The 14,848-nt window shown below is 43.1% G+C and overlaps 1 protein-coding gene across 3 annotated transcripts in view; it reads left to right on the top strand.

The window, feature by feature from the left end:
• The window catches only part of prickle2b (prickle homolog 2b), a 92,074-nt gene that overhangs the window by 45,533 nt on the left and 31,693 nt on the right, over positions 1-14,848 (top strand). The window lies entirely within an intron of this gene.

The following is a 14,848-nucleotide window of genomic DNA, read 5'->3' as shown; positions in this document are numbered from 1 at the left end:
GCATATAAACTGATCAACTCTGCTAAGCCAGATACACCAATACTAAACAAATATTACAGCTAAAGTAGATAACTATAACTTCACTTTATTACATAATCATGTTTAAATGTTGCTAAAGTAAACCACACCGTGTTACTATTATATAATTGTTTTATGTTATTTACTGCAATTGGTGGAGTTTAGGGTTTAATGTTAGCTAGCTAGAATATTTGATATAATTTATAGAATTTTTTGCATGTAGCAAAGTTGTCAATTAAAAATTATGGAGCAAAAATTATTTTAGTAATAGTATAAGTTTTTATTTTGTTAGTTTGTTTTTTGTTTTTGTTTAGTTAAGGCCTTTACATTGAAATGAAATGAATGGAGAAACAATGAATATAACCTTTAACGTACAGTTACTGCTGTTCAGTTGCGGTCTCCTGTTTTTGTCTTCAGTAAGATTATGCTCTGAGAAAAAGAGCCTTGGGAGCAAATTCACAGAAACTGGTGTCAGAGGGATCAGATTGCAATGGGCTTTTTGACAGGCTCTCCCTGTCTTGCGCTACTCCCTGAGAGCCAGGCTAAAAAATGAGACGAGTGCGGAACAAACCGGCCTGTCACATGTACCCCATCTTAACACACACACTCTAAGACACACTAACACAATCTGCAGATAGGCTCATGACACTCCTCGTCTCGGGAAGTGCATTTTGAGTTCTCATCTGTCAGTGTATAAGTGTTCTGTCCGTGAAAGAAATAGCCGGAGAAACTCAGAAAGATAATGCTTGTCTTAGGGGAGAAAAGAAGGAGAAAAATGATATTTTAACCCTAAAATATCTCTCTCTTGCACACATGTACAGTATTTATTTATGTTTAGAGTTGATGTAAATGATTCTCATGCCTATCCAGTAGCAAAGATTTATTAGTTATTAGTATTAGTTATTCGTAACACCACATAATTAAATTAGCTATTTTTCACTTGTCAGTGTCCTCCAGTCAAATTTTTTAAAAACACATGCGTTCACCCCACCCTCGTCCCTCAAACTTCATACTGTATATGCAAAATATGAAATGGTGAAATTCAATCTGGGCTCCTGTAAAAAATAATAATAATCAAATGTCAACAAAATTAAACCTAGTAAATATAGAATAAAAAAGACCAGTAGCACTTTTCCAAAATGTATTAATGGCAAAGCAGATGAATTCGCTGATGCTATTAGTGATGGTCAACTGAAAAACTCATGAGAACTCATTAAAAGTTAGATCAGGACCAGAGTTGTATTCTAGATTTTTTTTATTTTTCAAAAGAGAATGAGACAGATTTCACATTATGTCTTTAGAATCACAAGTCTAGTATCTCAGCCTGAGCTGAGCCTGTATAGTTCATTAACATCAGACTCAGGAAGGACCCTCATGTCTAACTGTGAAAGATGTGGTTTTTTTTCCCTGGTCTTCTTTCCTGAGCTTTAGATACTTACAAGTTGTTGGGGTTTTTTTACTTGAATTGAGGATGTGTGAGGTCAGTGGATCAGTAGTTAAGAGCCGAGTTGGTCGAATTAAAGAAAAGGTACGTTAACTGGGTTAATTTAAATGTGTCATGCCTTGGTGTTTTTGCTGTGTTAATTGCCTTTTATTATAGGTCTTTGGGTCCTTGACGTTTGTGATGAGAATGATGGGAAAGTAGACACGTACACACACACACATATTCACACACCTACTGTATACATATGTGCACACAAAGTTTATGTGCATTGCATTAGCGTGGTAAGTGCTTCATGGAAACTTTTGAGGTCAGTGCAGCACTCTTTTGGAGAATACAGGGCCAAATCCAGAGCCATGGCAGAGAGCGATGGATCTAATCAGCGGGTATAGCGCGTGTGTTTGTCGACGGCTGAGGTCGATGACGATCATCGATCATCTCACCGCCGTGACATAAGCGCTAAAGGCAACCACTTGCGGCCTGGGGGTCGTGCGCTAATTTTAATGTCGTACGTCATGTGTCGAGCCAAACCCGCAGGCACGTCCCGTATCAGCCTCGGTTGGAGCACACGTGAGAGGAAGATTTAAGATCTTGGTTTAGGGATCTGACGTTTCCATTCTGACAGCTGCTTTACGATTAGACATTTTCTTTATGCTTCTTTTGGCGACTGCGCTTGAAATCCAAACTGACCTAGAAATAATATTCTTACCCAATTTCAGCTTCAAGCACCAAGAAGATATACAACAAAAGGCTTGCCAAATGCTCAGGCAGTGAATTAAAAAAAAACATGCACGACAAAACACAGCTTCTGGCATATTGTTTGTTAATCATCTGCCCAAATCTGAACCTCCTCGCTTTACACAGCTCAAGCGTTGAGAGAGGAGAAGCAGGAGCAAACCACGATTTGGGAGTAACTGTCCTCCTGATGATGCTTAGATTTAACCAAAGTGTGTTAATTCTCTTACCTGCAGATCTGAACATGTGTGGGTGTGTTAGTGTTAATATCAGTGCGTAGAGTTTCTCTAACCTGCGTCCGAAACATCTTGTAAATCGGTTCAAATATTAGACCTATAAATGTGTGAATTTAACAGAATATATAAGGCTAAAATAGCTAAACAGAGTTTGCAAAGAAAATGAAGCTAGCTAAACTTAGCCCAGTGAGCTACTTTGCTTAGCCAGACAGATTACAGTGCAGACATTAGCTAGTGACTGGTGTTATCTTGTTCAGAAATCCAGCATTCCTCTTTAATTTGCTAACTAGCTGGGTTATGTTTGGCTAGCCTATTTCTCAGTGATTTCTTAGCTTGTTCATGAATCTAGTATTAGCCAAATTCAGATGGCTAGTTAATTTATATTAGCTTAGTTGGCCAATTTTCTCTGTAAAACAATAGCTTGTAATTGATGTTAGCTTGCTTCTGGACCTTGCATTCATGTTTATCCTAGTCTTAAAGCACTAGCAAGTTTTCTCTGGAAGAATTAGGTATTAGCTATTATTATACATGCTAATTGTCTGTCTATGTCTCTAGCATGTCTATCTAATGTATACAGGTAAAATACTTATTCCACTTCTTGTAAATTCGGTCAGATTACAACACGATCCTCGCCACTTTTTTTTTTTTTGCTGCCTAGCCAACATTACCTTCCTTGTTATGGTAGAACTAGTTTCATGTTACTCCTGTGATTTTAGAGTCAGGGAATGAATACAAAAGCAAGATTTCAGCACAGGAATAGCGAGAGAGTGAGAGACAGCAAGAAGAGTCATTAGGAGGACCAGGAGAAACCGAGCCAAAAGAGCGGGAGGAGCAGATGGAGCGATGAAAGCAAAGTGGGCGAAGGAAGGGATGATGAGAAAAGAGAGAGCTAGCATCGGGAAGATTGCCAAGCGGTGAATCCAGAGGTGATGAATGAGTCTATAATTAAGTGCCTCTGCTCTGATATGCTCTCCGTCCTGCTGAACCAGAACACTGCTCGTTTACAGCAGACAAGCGAAAGCAGTAAAACACACATGCAGCACGAGAGTGTGGCTTTGGCTTTGTCCTACGACAGCAACACCCACCAGATTAAATCAGCAGAGGTGTTTACGACGGCTGTGTGGCCGACGAACACCACAAAGAGGACGGAGAGGAGGAAATGAATACACGGCACGAGCAACGCGGTTCAACACTTCAGAGAATTTTCACTGCTGCAGCGCTTCAATTTTATCGCCACGGGTTCAGGCCTGTGTGAGATTCCAGACAGCCGTGCAACAGCGAACCCTGATTAATCATTTGTGTGTGCTCGTTGTTGGCTTGCTGAGAAATTACACCACAGCATTGCTTAATGTTTGTGTCTTGTTTTCTATAACAGCAGCTCTGACAGTGGTTTATATTAACGTGCTTGTTGGAATGTGTTGCCGTTTCTATAGTAACCGCCCTCTCTCTGGGAATCGGACGAAGGACACTCACGCCTCGTAGTCGATAATTTTTCTGAGAGGAAATGTTCGTGTTTGTGAAAAGAGGCTTTGAGGTAAAGAAGTATTGTTCTCCATGAGATAGGGGTCTTAACTAAACAAGCTTTTTTTTTTTTTGTCTTCAGAAATCATCTAAGAATAAAATCATCTATTTAAAAACAGGTTATTAAAAAGAAAGAATAAAACCCTTTAAGTTGCTCCTGTTTATTAGAAAGTATCTTATTAGATCATATTAAAATAAGAACCTATCAGGATCTGATTTGCAAATTGACAGGATTATAATTCTAGAAGGGGCGTGGTTACAGAGCTGAAGAAGTTTCAGATTTGCATATTCATAAAATCCAGCTTATTCATGAAAAAAGGTCTTCAGAGCAAGATGTTCAGTATTGTCAGTGTGCGAGTGCACTTGTGAGGGAGCTCTTCACTCAGCAGCAGCTCAGGACACAAGGGCTGGACCAACATGTCTGAGATTTACAAGGAAAACATAGAGCTTTCCAAGACATTGCTCTCTGAGTGGCACAGCGTCTCTCTTTAGCCTTAGAAGGCCTCGTTTGCGTTTGTTTATCTTCCTTCTCCACCAGCCTGCAGTCTGTGAAGTGTCCTTTCAGTATACGTGCCAGAACGGTGAGAGAGAAGAGAACGCACTGTGTGTGGATGGAAAAAAGTGTGTTTCGTGTATATGTGTGTGTGTGTGTGTGTGTGTGTGTGTGTGTGTGTGTGTGTGTGTGTGTGTGTGTGTGTGTGTGTGTGTGTGTGTGAAAGTAAAATGCTGTGTATAACATCAACACCGAGACAAATGTTGTTTTTTTTATGGTTTGACATCAGTACAAAATGTAGATTTCTGTTCTTTACATCTAATATTTTACATTGAACAAGCACACACATACACACACACACACACACACACACACACACACACACACAGTGTTCCATAGAAAAAGGTTCGTTTTAGATTCCCTGACATCAGGACTCTTTTCACTCCTGACTATTTCCTGCCAGTCTGAATCGCTGAGTCACCGGCCGCCTTCGAGCGAAGATTGAGTACTTACTTATTCACTAAACACTTAAAAAGGACTGCTAAACCTTCTTAGGGGCAGAAAAAAAACCATCCACCTACATTTTTGCTTAATGGTGTTCTTCAAATTTGGCTTATTTTTTTCCAGCAAGCAGTTTTGTAAGTTGCTCTGGATAAAGAGTAAGTGTTCATCCTCTCCTTGTTAACAAAAAACTCGATGCTATCCAAATGAGGATTATTTCTAGCATACTAGCAAGTTCTTATACACACATACAGACATACACACATACAGTACATAGAGGTGACAAATTAAAGGAAGCGCCCATATAAATAAAGTGTCAGCGAGTCTTTAAGTGAATCGGAATCAGGAGTTCATTTGGGATGAGACTGGATTCACATTTGGGGTGAAGATTCGAGTCTTGAGCGAGTGTGTGAGTGCTGTGTGGACGGAACGGAGTTATCGGGGAAGAGACCACACCCATTTTGACCTAACATGCAGAACTTAACCATGGCAGAGTAACAGAGCCACAATTTTGTTTCCCTTTCATTTCATCTGTTAATAATTGAACATGCATGAAACATGTGCATCACTTAAACCTCTTTAAGACAATATTTATTCCGATTTCAAGCCCATTATCCACTAAATCGACATGAACAAGGAAGGTATGGCTGGACCTGCTGGTCATCAAGTTCTATACGTTGTTGCTCTTTAACTTTTTTCCACGATCCCCATGTCATGCAGGTCGTACGAGTAAAAGCCCCGACGTCATGGTAAGTTATGTTATGTTATGTTATGTCATGTCATGTCATGTCATGTTATGTTATGTCATGTTATGCAGGCTCTTTGGTAGCTTGCCTAATCTCAACACAGATCAGATCGCGACTTCTCAGGAACATGCAGATACGCACCATGACAACGCAAGTCTAAACCTGGCCGTCTCCCACTTTCACTAACGCGAATGTACCAGTAAGAGGAAGAGAGAAAGAGAGAAAAGAAAGATGGATTGCTGCTTAGAAACTGTGTTCCGATGGTCATTTTTAAGGACATGCTAGATTTGTTAGGGTTTACTCGGTTTCTGTCTGGCTGGAAAACTGAGATCTCGGTCAGGACAGCACCGAGACCGAGAATCCGTATGTATACGTGTGTATGTTTGTGTATACGGCTCAACTTAGTGGCGTCTTCATCTGAACCAGACACGTAAATGTGTGCATGTGTAAATGCTCTACATAAATGCCTTCTCTTTCAGGTTATGGCTTGGGATAGTCATCTGCTGACGAACGCGCGTGTGTGTGTGTGTGTGTGTGTGTGTGTGTGTGTGTGTGTGTGTGTGTGTGTGTGTGTGTGTGTGTGTGTGGAGGTATTTGTGTAAAGCCAGTGTGTGTTAATTCATACGAGTGTGACCAGTTCACATTTGTGCTTCCAGTTGTTAGTAGTGTCCTTGAGTTTAAGAGTAAGCACTACGTTTGAGAGACTTAGCACTACTGTGAGAGTAAAGATTCATTCATTAATAAACACTTTATTTATAGACAATTCTGTCTCATAACCAGTCGATCTGGTGTTCAGAAAGACAGCATCAAAAGTCCAAAAATCGCAGACGTTTTTTTTTTCTTGATTTCAGTCAGCGTGTCGCTGCCGAGTGCCTTCACACGACGACCGGTCCTGTTTGCTCGACCTACTTAAATGTGAAAGGGCAAAGTTTATGTTCTTCTCACTTCTCTTTCTGGTCGTGATCTTTGATGACTTTCATGTCCCTGTTCCTCTGAGAGACTCGCTCGGCCTGTCTGTCTGCTCAATAAAAGTGGCCAAATAAAAATGGCTGCTTTGAAGTGGGACAAAGACCTCAAACCTGTTGGCTTATAAAAGCGCACATGCCCCCTCCTCTCTGGTGGCCAGGAACAGAAATCTGGGGGGCCGCTCCAGGGCTGGGAGCGAAGTGGTCAGAGTTAAAGGTAAAGTTCTTATCCCTCACCTGACACCAGTTCAGGTTTTATTAACAGTTAGTTAAGAGGAACACGGCCTGCAGGCCGATCTTAAATCAACATCAAAGCAGATCATATGTCCAGATGTTCTCTCTCTCGTGTGTGTGTGTGTGTGTGTGTGTGTGTGTGTGTGTGTGTGTGTGTGTGTGTGTGTGATGGAGGTGTTTGTTAAGGTAAGGGGCATCTGTGCGTTTTGATGATGCTTGAATTTCCTCCCTGCATCTGCGCTGATGTCATCGGAACAAATCCCCCACATGGCACTGCATGTGGTTTAGAGGCATCTGCCTACACACACACACACACACACACACACACACACACACACACACACACACACACACACACACACACACACTCCTGTAATTTCTCCCCTGAGTGCATGGCTAAGTAAATGCTTGGGAATTTTTGTGGACCACAGCAGAGTGAGTGACTGTGAATCACATGCACTGTTAGTGATGTCCATAAATCTGTAACTCTGTCTCTCTCTCTCTCTCTCTCTCTCTCTCTCTCTCTCTCTCTCTCTCTCTCTCTCTCTCTCTCTCTCTCTCTCTATCATGTGTGTGCAGAGTGTTAATCATCATGCATTTAGAACCATATTTGCACCACAGTGCATTTTTCTTTCCATTTGCAAACAATTATGTTTTCCCCTCAAGCTCAGATTCAGCCACACACACACACACACACACACACACACACACACACACACACACACACACACACACACTTCTCTGTGCCTCTCAGGAGGGGCCTCGATTGCACCTAATAGTTGATGTTGAGCCCGATCCATACTGACGTTTTCCTAAAACCATGTCTTAGCATTGGACATTCTCTATATAACTGTCCGTTTACCACACACACACACACACACACACACACACACACACACACACACACACACACACACACACCTTCAGCTTCATCTTCACATAAATCACATTTAATTCACCTGGTTTTCCATCCTGTAAAGCATTTTGAGATTACTTCTGCTCTGGAGGATTCTTGTGTGTGTGTGTGTGTGTGTGTGTGTGTGTGTGTGTGTGTGTGTGTGTGTGTGTGTGTGTGTGTGTGTGTGTGTGTGTGTGTGTGTTATGATGCAGTCTGTCAGTGTGCTCCTCTCGTCCTGCCGCTCTATAATTGCAGCAGTGATGGACTTGTGGCTCCCTGACTCATCTATCTGGACTTCATGTCATCTCCAGGCAGTTATCTCTCAGTCGTGTGTGTGTGTGTGTGTGTGTGTGTGTGTGTGTGCATGAGACTCAAATCACAGTGTAGTTGAAGTGTGAATTCCACAATTATCTGCTGACCTCTCTGTCTATTTGCTTGTATGTCTATCTACCTGTCTGTCTCTCTGCCTATCTGTCTATCTATCATTCTGTCTATCAACCTGTCTGTCCATCTATCTGTCTGTCTGTCTATGCTGTTTCTTTGTTGGTGTTTTTTGAAATAAGAAATACATTTTATATAAACATGATCAAATCTGTGAGAGAGATGATTTGGGTGCCATTGTGTGTGTGTGTGTGTGTGTGTGTGTGTGTGTGTGTGTGTGTGTGTGTGTGTGTGTGTGTGTGTGTGTGAGAGAGAGAGAGAGAGAGAGAGAGAGAGAGAGACCCAACACAGGATCTCTAAAATATGCCCTGGCAGCTGGCTGAGATGTGTCGCATTCCTCAACTGGGGTCTAAAATAGATGACTTTCTGTGTGTGTGTGTGTGTGTGTGTGTGTGTGTGTGTGTGTGTGTGTGTGTGTGTGTGTGTGTGTGTGTGTGTGTGTGTGTGTGTGTGTGTGTGTGTGTGTGCACGTGTGTGAGTTGTAGTGATGTCTGAGTGTGAACAGCCATGTCACGCACTCGGGGGTGTTGAGTTGTGCCCCACTGCAGTCCAGCTCGTGCTTACAATAACATTTTCTGATTCCGTGTGGAACAAAAGACGTTCGCATAAATAAATAAACCTCGTCTCACAAAAACAAACTGCAGAATGTAAACTAACATAAGGACGCTGCAGTCGCACCCCCGGGGGGAGTCCCAGTGCTGTCTAATCCTCAAATCTGATTGGTCAGATCAGTTCATTTTTCATTTTCTTTTTGCTTCCAAGTTTATATCAAAGCATTCCTTTTAATATGCCATCGTTTCTATGGTAACGGCAAATTTACAGGAACATGTATGATACAGTGATGTTTTCTGTCATGCCTTGGGTTTTGTAAATATATATTTATGGGAGGAGTCTCCAGTTTCAGCATTTTGTAACGAGAGAGAGAGAGAGAGAGAGAGAGAGAGAGAGAGAGAGAGGAGAGATGGGGGAGGAGAGAGAGGAGAGATCTAGAGAGAGATCGATAGAGAGAGACTATAGAGAGTATGATGTACTCTCTAGAGATCTCTATACGATAGATGATATCTATCGCTCTCTCTCTCTCTCTCTCTCCTCTTATCGTGCGAATCTTTTGCTCGTCTCTCTCTTCTCTTTGTCTCCTCTCTCCCTCTATTCTCTCTCTCTCTCCTCTCATATGTCTTCTCTTTTTGCTGTCTCTCTCTCTCTCGCTCTATATAGTCGTCTCTATATCTATATACAACATCTACTCTCTACTATATAGTATTTTTTATCTATTTTTGTTTTTGTCTTTATTTTGGTCTCTCTCTACTATTTATCCGCTCTCTCTCTCTTTATTATTTTGCGTCTCTCTCTCTGATATCTCTCTCTGAGACATGTCTCATCTCTTTTCTCTTTCTCTCCCTCTCTCACCTCTCCATCTCTCTCATCTCTCCCTCTCCCTCATCTACTCTCTCTCTCTTGTCGTCACTCGCTACTCTCCCGTCTCCTCAGAGAGAGGGGTGTAAAACAGCTAGTCTGTTTTATTCCTTATTTAGAGAGATTCATAAAAGGAGATGCAGCTATTTTCATCAGGGCACAAGACACATCTGGAGCTGTAAGGTTAATATCAGTAGCTGTTACACACACACCCACACACCCACACACACACACACACACACACACACACACACACACACACACACACACGTGCGTGCGCTGTTCATGTTCCTTCTCTGAATTTCAGGCTCATGCTGTTTGATTTCTGTCCCTTCAGACACACAGCTTCAGCAGCTTAAATGCAAATGACCATAAGATCAATATACAGATCATCTGTTCGTGTGTGTGTGTGTGTGTGTGTGTGTGTGTGTGTGTGTGTGTGTGTGTGTGTGTGTGTGTGTGTGTGTGTGTGTGTGTGCGTGTGTGTGTGTGTGTGTGTGTCGGGGGTCAGGAGAGGGTTCAGGGCCCCTGGTTGACGACCCCCAGGGACGAAATATTGACTGTTGAGGGGAGATTTAGTGAAGCAGAGGCAGTGCAAAGGGGTGGAGGAAAAGACAGGCACGTTTCATTACTGTAGCTATTCACTTGATCCTAATACACACACACACACATACACACATTGACACACACACACACTGACAGACACACAAACAAATTGACAGACACACTCACACAAACACACATATACACTGACACACTCACACAGACACAGAGACATTGATACAAACACACTGACACACACTCACACACTGACACAAACAGACAGACACACACAAACACACTGACAAACACTCACAGTGACACACACAGACACACACACATTGACAGACACACTCACACTGACACACACACACACACACACACACACACTCACACTGAGACACACACACGCACACTCACACTGAGACACACACACACGCACACACACACACACACTCTCACACTGAGACACACACACACACACACACACACATACTATGAAACAGACTAAAAAAACAAATACTCACTTAATACTGACATAATGAAGAGGAATCTAGAGGTTATTACATGTGAGTGACTTTATTACAACTTAGAGGGATTTTATTTAATATAATTCTCTCTCTCTCTCTCTCTCTCTCTCTCTCTCTCTCTCTCTCTCTCTCACACACACACACACACACACACACACACACACCACAGGTCGAAGCTCAGTATTGCCTCTTTCACCTCTTTCTTCTCTTCTTCTCTCCTGCAGTTTTATCCTAGTCTGGTCACTTTGAACTCCCATTTAAAAGTCACTTTGAACACTTTTAATAAGGTCACTACTTTTAAACCTTCTTTTTTTTCATTAGAGAAAAAGATATATAAAAGATATTTTAAAGCATTTTTCATTAAAATCGTTTCAAAGCATCTCAGCTTGGAGTCGGCTTACGGCTCTTCTTTTCTAACCTTTTTGTTTTATTACAGTCTCTGGAGTTCAGATGAGCCTGTTCTCTCTCTCTCTCTCTCTCTCTCTCTCTCTCTCTCTCTCTCTCTCACACACACACACACACACACTCTCTCTCTCTCTCTCTCTCTCTCTCTCTCACACACACTCTCTCTCTCTCTCTCTCTCTCTCTCTCTCACACACACACACACACACACACACACTCTCTCTCTCTCTCTCACACACACTCTCTCTCTCTCTCTCTCTCTCTCTCTCACACTCTCTCTCACACACACACACACACACACACACACACACACACACACACAGTCTCTCTCTCTCTCCCACTCTCTCTCTCTCTCTCCCTCTTTCTCTCTCTCTGCACAAATACCACTAAAACAAAAGCTACATGTTTTTACAAATCGTACAAATTTTTAGTTAGTTCGTGCTCATAAACACTAATAATGATCATTTTCTCCACCACACTGCATTTACATTACATTTACTTTGGCCTCTATGTTGTTGTTGTTTTTTTTCTCCCTCGTTTGTCAACTTGTGCCCTGATTGGTCAGGAGATATAAAAATGCGTTTTTGGCATCAGATTTATTTTTTTCCCTACATAAGAACTTGTGTGAAATGTGTGCTGATGGTTGAGGGAAAAAAAACATGGGAGCAGATTTGGCTCTCTGGAGGATCTCCTCTGAGGAAAAAAATGTCTGGAGCATCCGAGGAACCTTCAGGGAACCTCGAACCTTTATTGCTGTTGCGTTACATAAATTCTGTCGTGTCGATCACAAGGACCGAAATGAATAAACTGAAGAGTTCAGTTAGAAATTGAGCCCTTCTTATTCAGATTGCACATCATGACAGAAGCGCAGCACCCCTGAGTCCTGAATCGTGGCTCGGGGTTTGAACGCTGGCTTTGTCGATCCTAAGATTTGACCTCACAACCTTTCTGCTCACCAGCAAAACACCACACACGCACACCCAAACATGCCCTGTACCTCTGGTGTTCTTTCCGAGGTGTGAGTGAATAAGTCGGCAGTATTAACGAGACGGTTAATGAGATTATGGGGGTCTGATGTGGGCGAGCGTGTAATGGACATGACTAGGGAGGCTCTTGCTGTGGTCGGTGTGGCTGGCGGCACGCCGGCGTGGCCTCTGAACAACAGCTGCTCATGACTGCAGGCGACACACACTCGACTTTTTAATCGGGGTCTTTCGAGCTTCCTGCTGTGAGGCTGCCAAAAGCAGATCAAGACTCTCTCCGCTATTGTTGACTTTTTTTTTCTTTTAAGTTAAATGTGTATATTGGACCATAAAAGGTGCCGATAACTTCAGAATGCCTAAATATGTACAGATCGTTTATTTACTTTGTGTGTGTTTGTGTGTGTGTGAGAGAGAGATGAAGCGTCTGGTGGCTATTTCAGTTCAACCCACGCCCACGCGGTAGGGGGTAAAATAACAGTAAAGACTTGTCACTGCCGAATTACAGACTAGCTTCTTTGAAAGCGTCACGGACGCAAATGTGTGTTATTTCAGATTTCAGCGACATTCACCCAGCAATTAGTAGGATCAGAAAATAGCTCTGAAGAAGCAGGTGTACTTGTGTGTGTGTGTGTGTGTGTGTGTGTGTGTGTGTGTGTGTGTGTGTGTGTGTGTGTGTGTGTGTGTCCACATGTTTGGGTGTGTGATAGACCATGCTTGTGACTCTGCTTCTCTTTAGTAAGGTAGGAACAGAAGGCATTATGGATACACACTCTCACTGTACTCTCAGCCTTGGGTTGGTGTGTGTGTGTGTGTGTGTGTGTGTGTGTGTGTGTGTGTGTGTGTGTGTGTGTGTGTGTGTGTTAGCAGCCTGGTCCCTCCTTTTGCATGTATGTGCTGAAGCTCCATCGCTCTCGGAATAATCTCCATGTATAATCACTGGCACCGAGTCAGGGAGGATGGCTGGAGAGCTTCCAGAAGGTTCTTTTGAGAGGTGCACAAGGTCTTCTCTTCTCCATATATGGGTCAGGATGTGGCTCATGGCAGATGAACATTTTAGCCTGTCTGTGATTGTGCTGGGTTTGAATTTCAAAGATAAATCATGTTAAATATAACTGTAGACATGTAAATAACAACAATTCAACAACATCTCTTCCTTTTGTGTTGTTTTGGATTGCAGTCCGTTTTTGCACCAGGAGCGACGAGCTGCATGTTGCTAGGTGATCCCAGACCCAGCAGAATTTACATGTTATTTAGTCAGCCATGTCACAGGGATTAATGATTTGCCTGCTAATTTACTGTCAGACAAACAACTGCAACTAACAATTTCGTTGTCTCATTCTCGCTCCATTTCCTCCTCAATTCGCCCACCAGCCAGTTCCCGCCCACCAGCCAGTTCCCGCCCACCAGCCAGTTCCCGCCCACCAGCCAGTTCCCGCCCACCAGCCAGTTCCCGCCCACCAGCCAGTTCCCGCCCACCAGCCAGTTCCCACCCACCAGCCAGTTCCCACCCACCAGCCAGTTCCCGCTTCATAGCCAGTTCCTGCTTCATGGCCAGTTCCCGCCCACCAGTCAGTTCCCTCTTGCACCAGTCAGTTCCCTCTTCCACCAGCCAGTTCCCGCCCACCAGCCAGTTCCCGCCCACCAGCCAGTTCCCGCCCACCAGCCAGCTCTCCGCAGTCACACCACAGCTTCCAGCGAAGGCTAGGCACGTGCTTTCACATAGACACGTGAAGCTAGACGTGCACTTTATTTCAAGCTGCTGTTGGAGGAACACGCATAGGGAAAGTGCTACCGGCCCTCTTCCTCATACGTGAGCTAACAGACGGCCGTGATTGGCTATTGCTTCTGTGATTGACGGGAGACAGTGTAAGACTCTCCTATTTCAAGTGCACAGCTAATTCTTGCTTTCTTGGCCCATGGATGGTTGTAAATAAATAATAACTTGCATACATAAAATTATTAGGCAGGTTATTAGAGAGCTTTGTGTCCTGCTCTCCCTCCTATGTCCAGGCCAAATGGGATGCAGGTTCGGCCATGCGTGTGTGTGTGTGAGCTTTGTGCCCTGTTCTGCCCCCGGCTGGGTCAAACAGAGGAGCGTCTGTGCATGTGATGACGGGACACAAGCGTGCTGTGAAAAGCTCACTGCCAAGCCTGAGAAACGTGTGAAAGAGGCACAGCACAGAGTCTTTACCCCTGAACTCTCCTCTGTTACCTCTCTCACTCTCCCTCTCTCCATCTCTATCAATCTAGATAGCACATTTGCAACACAAATATACTCTGTGTGTTTCCAGGTCACCTGGTGCTCGAACGGCTCATTAAAGCATCAGTGAGTAACAGAATCGAGTGAGTGAAAGAGAAATAAACAAAGATGGAGGAAGATACAGATCAAATAAGGAAGAGAAGGTGTGTTGGTTTCTAGCCTGTGTGTGTGTGTGTGTGTGTGTGTGTGTGTGTGTGTGTGTGTGTGTGTGTGTGTGTGTGTGTGTGTGTGTGTGTGTGTGTAAAACCACACAAGCTTGGCTGTGTGTCCACCCTGTCATTAAGGACAAGGTCACACTTTCAGAAACCGAGAATATAAGCATACAAGCTTCTCGAACTTCACTTTCGTGCCCTCAAATTTTTATTATTTTTTTTTCCTCCTCTCTATGTCTCTAACAGTACCTGGTCTGTTTGTGCCAGTCGAAGTGTTGATGTTTAAAAATCTCGATAGGAAACGGTTTAAAAAAAAATGAGAAAAAGGCGTCATTTTA

The sequence above is a fragment of the Tachysurus fulvidraco genome, chromosome 2 (assembly GCF_022655615.1).
Source record: "Tachysurus fulvidraco isolate hzauxx_2018 chromosome 2, HZAU_PFXX_2.0, whole genome shotgun sequence".
In the NCBI taxonomy this organism is placed as follows: Eukaryota; Metazoa; Chordata; class Actinopteri; order Siluriformes; family Bagridae; genus Tachysurus; species Tachysurus fulvidraco.
Note: the sequence above shows the minus strand (reverse complement) of the source record. Positions and strands in the feature narration are given on the sequence as shown.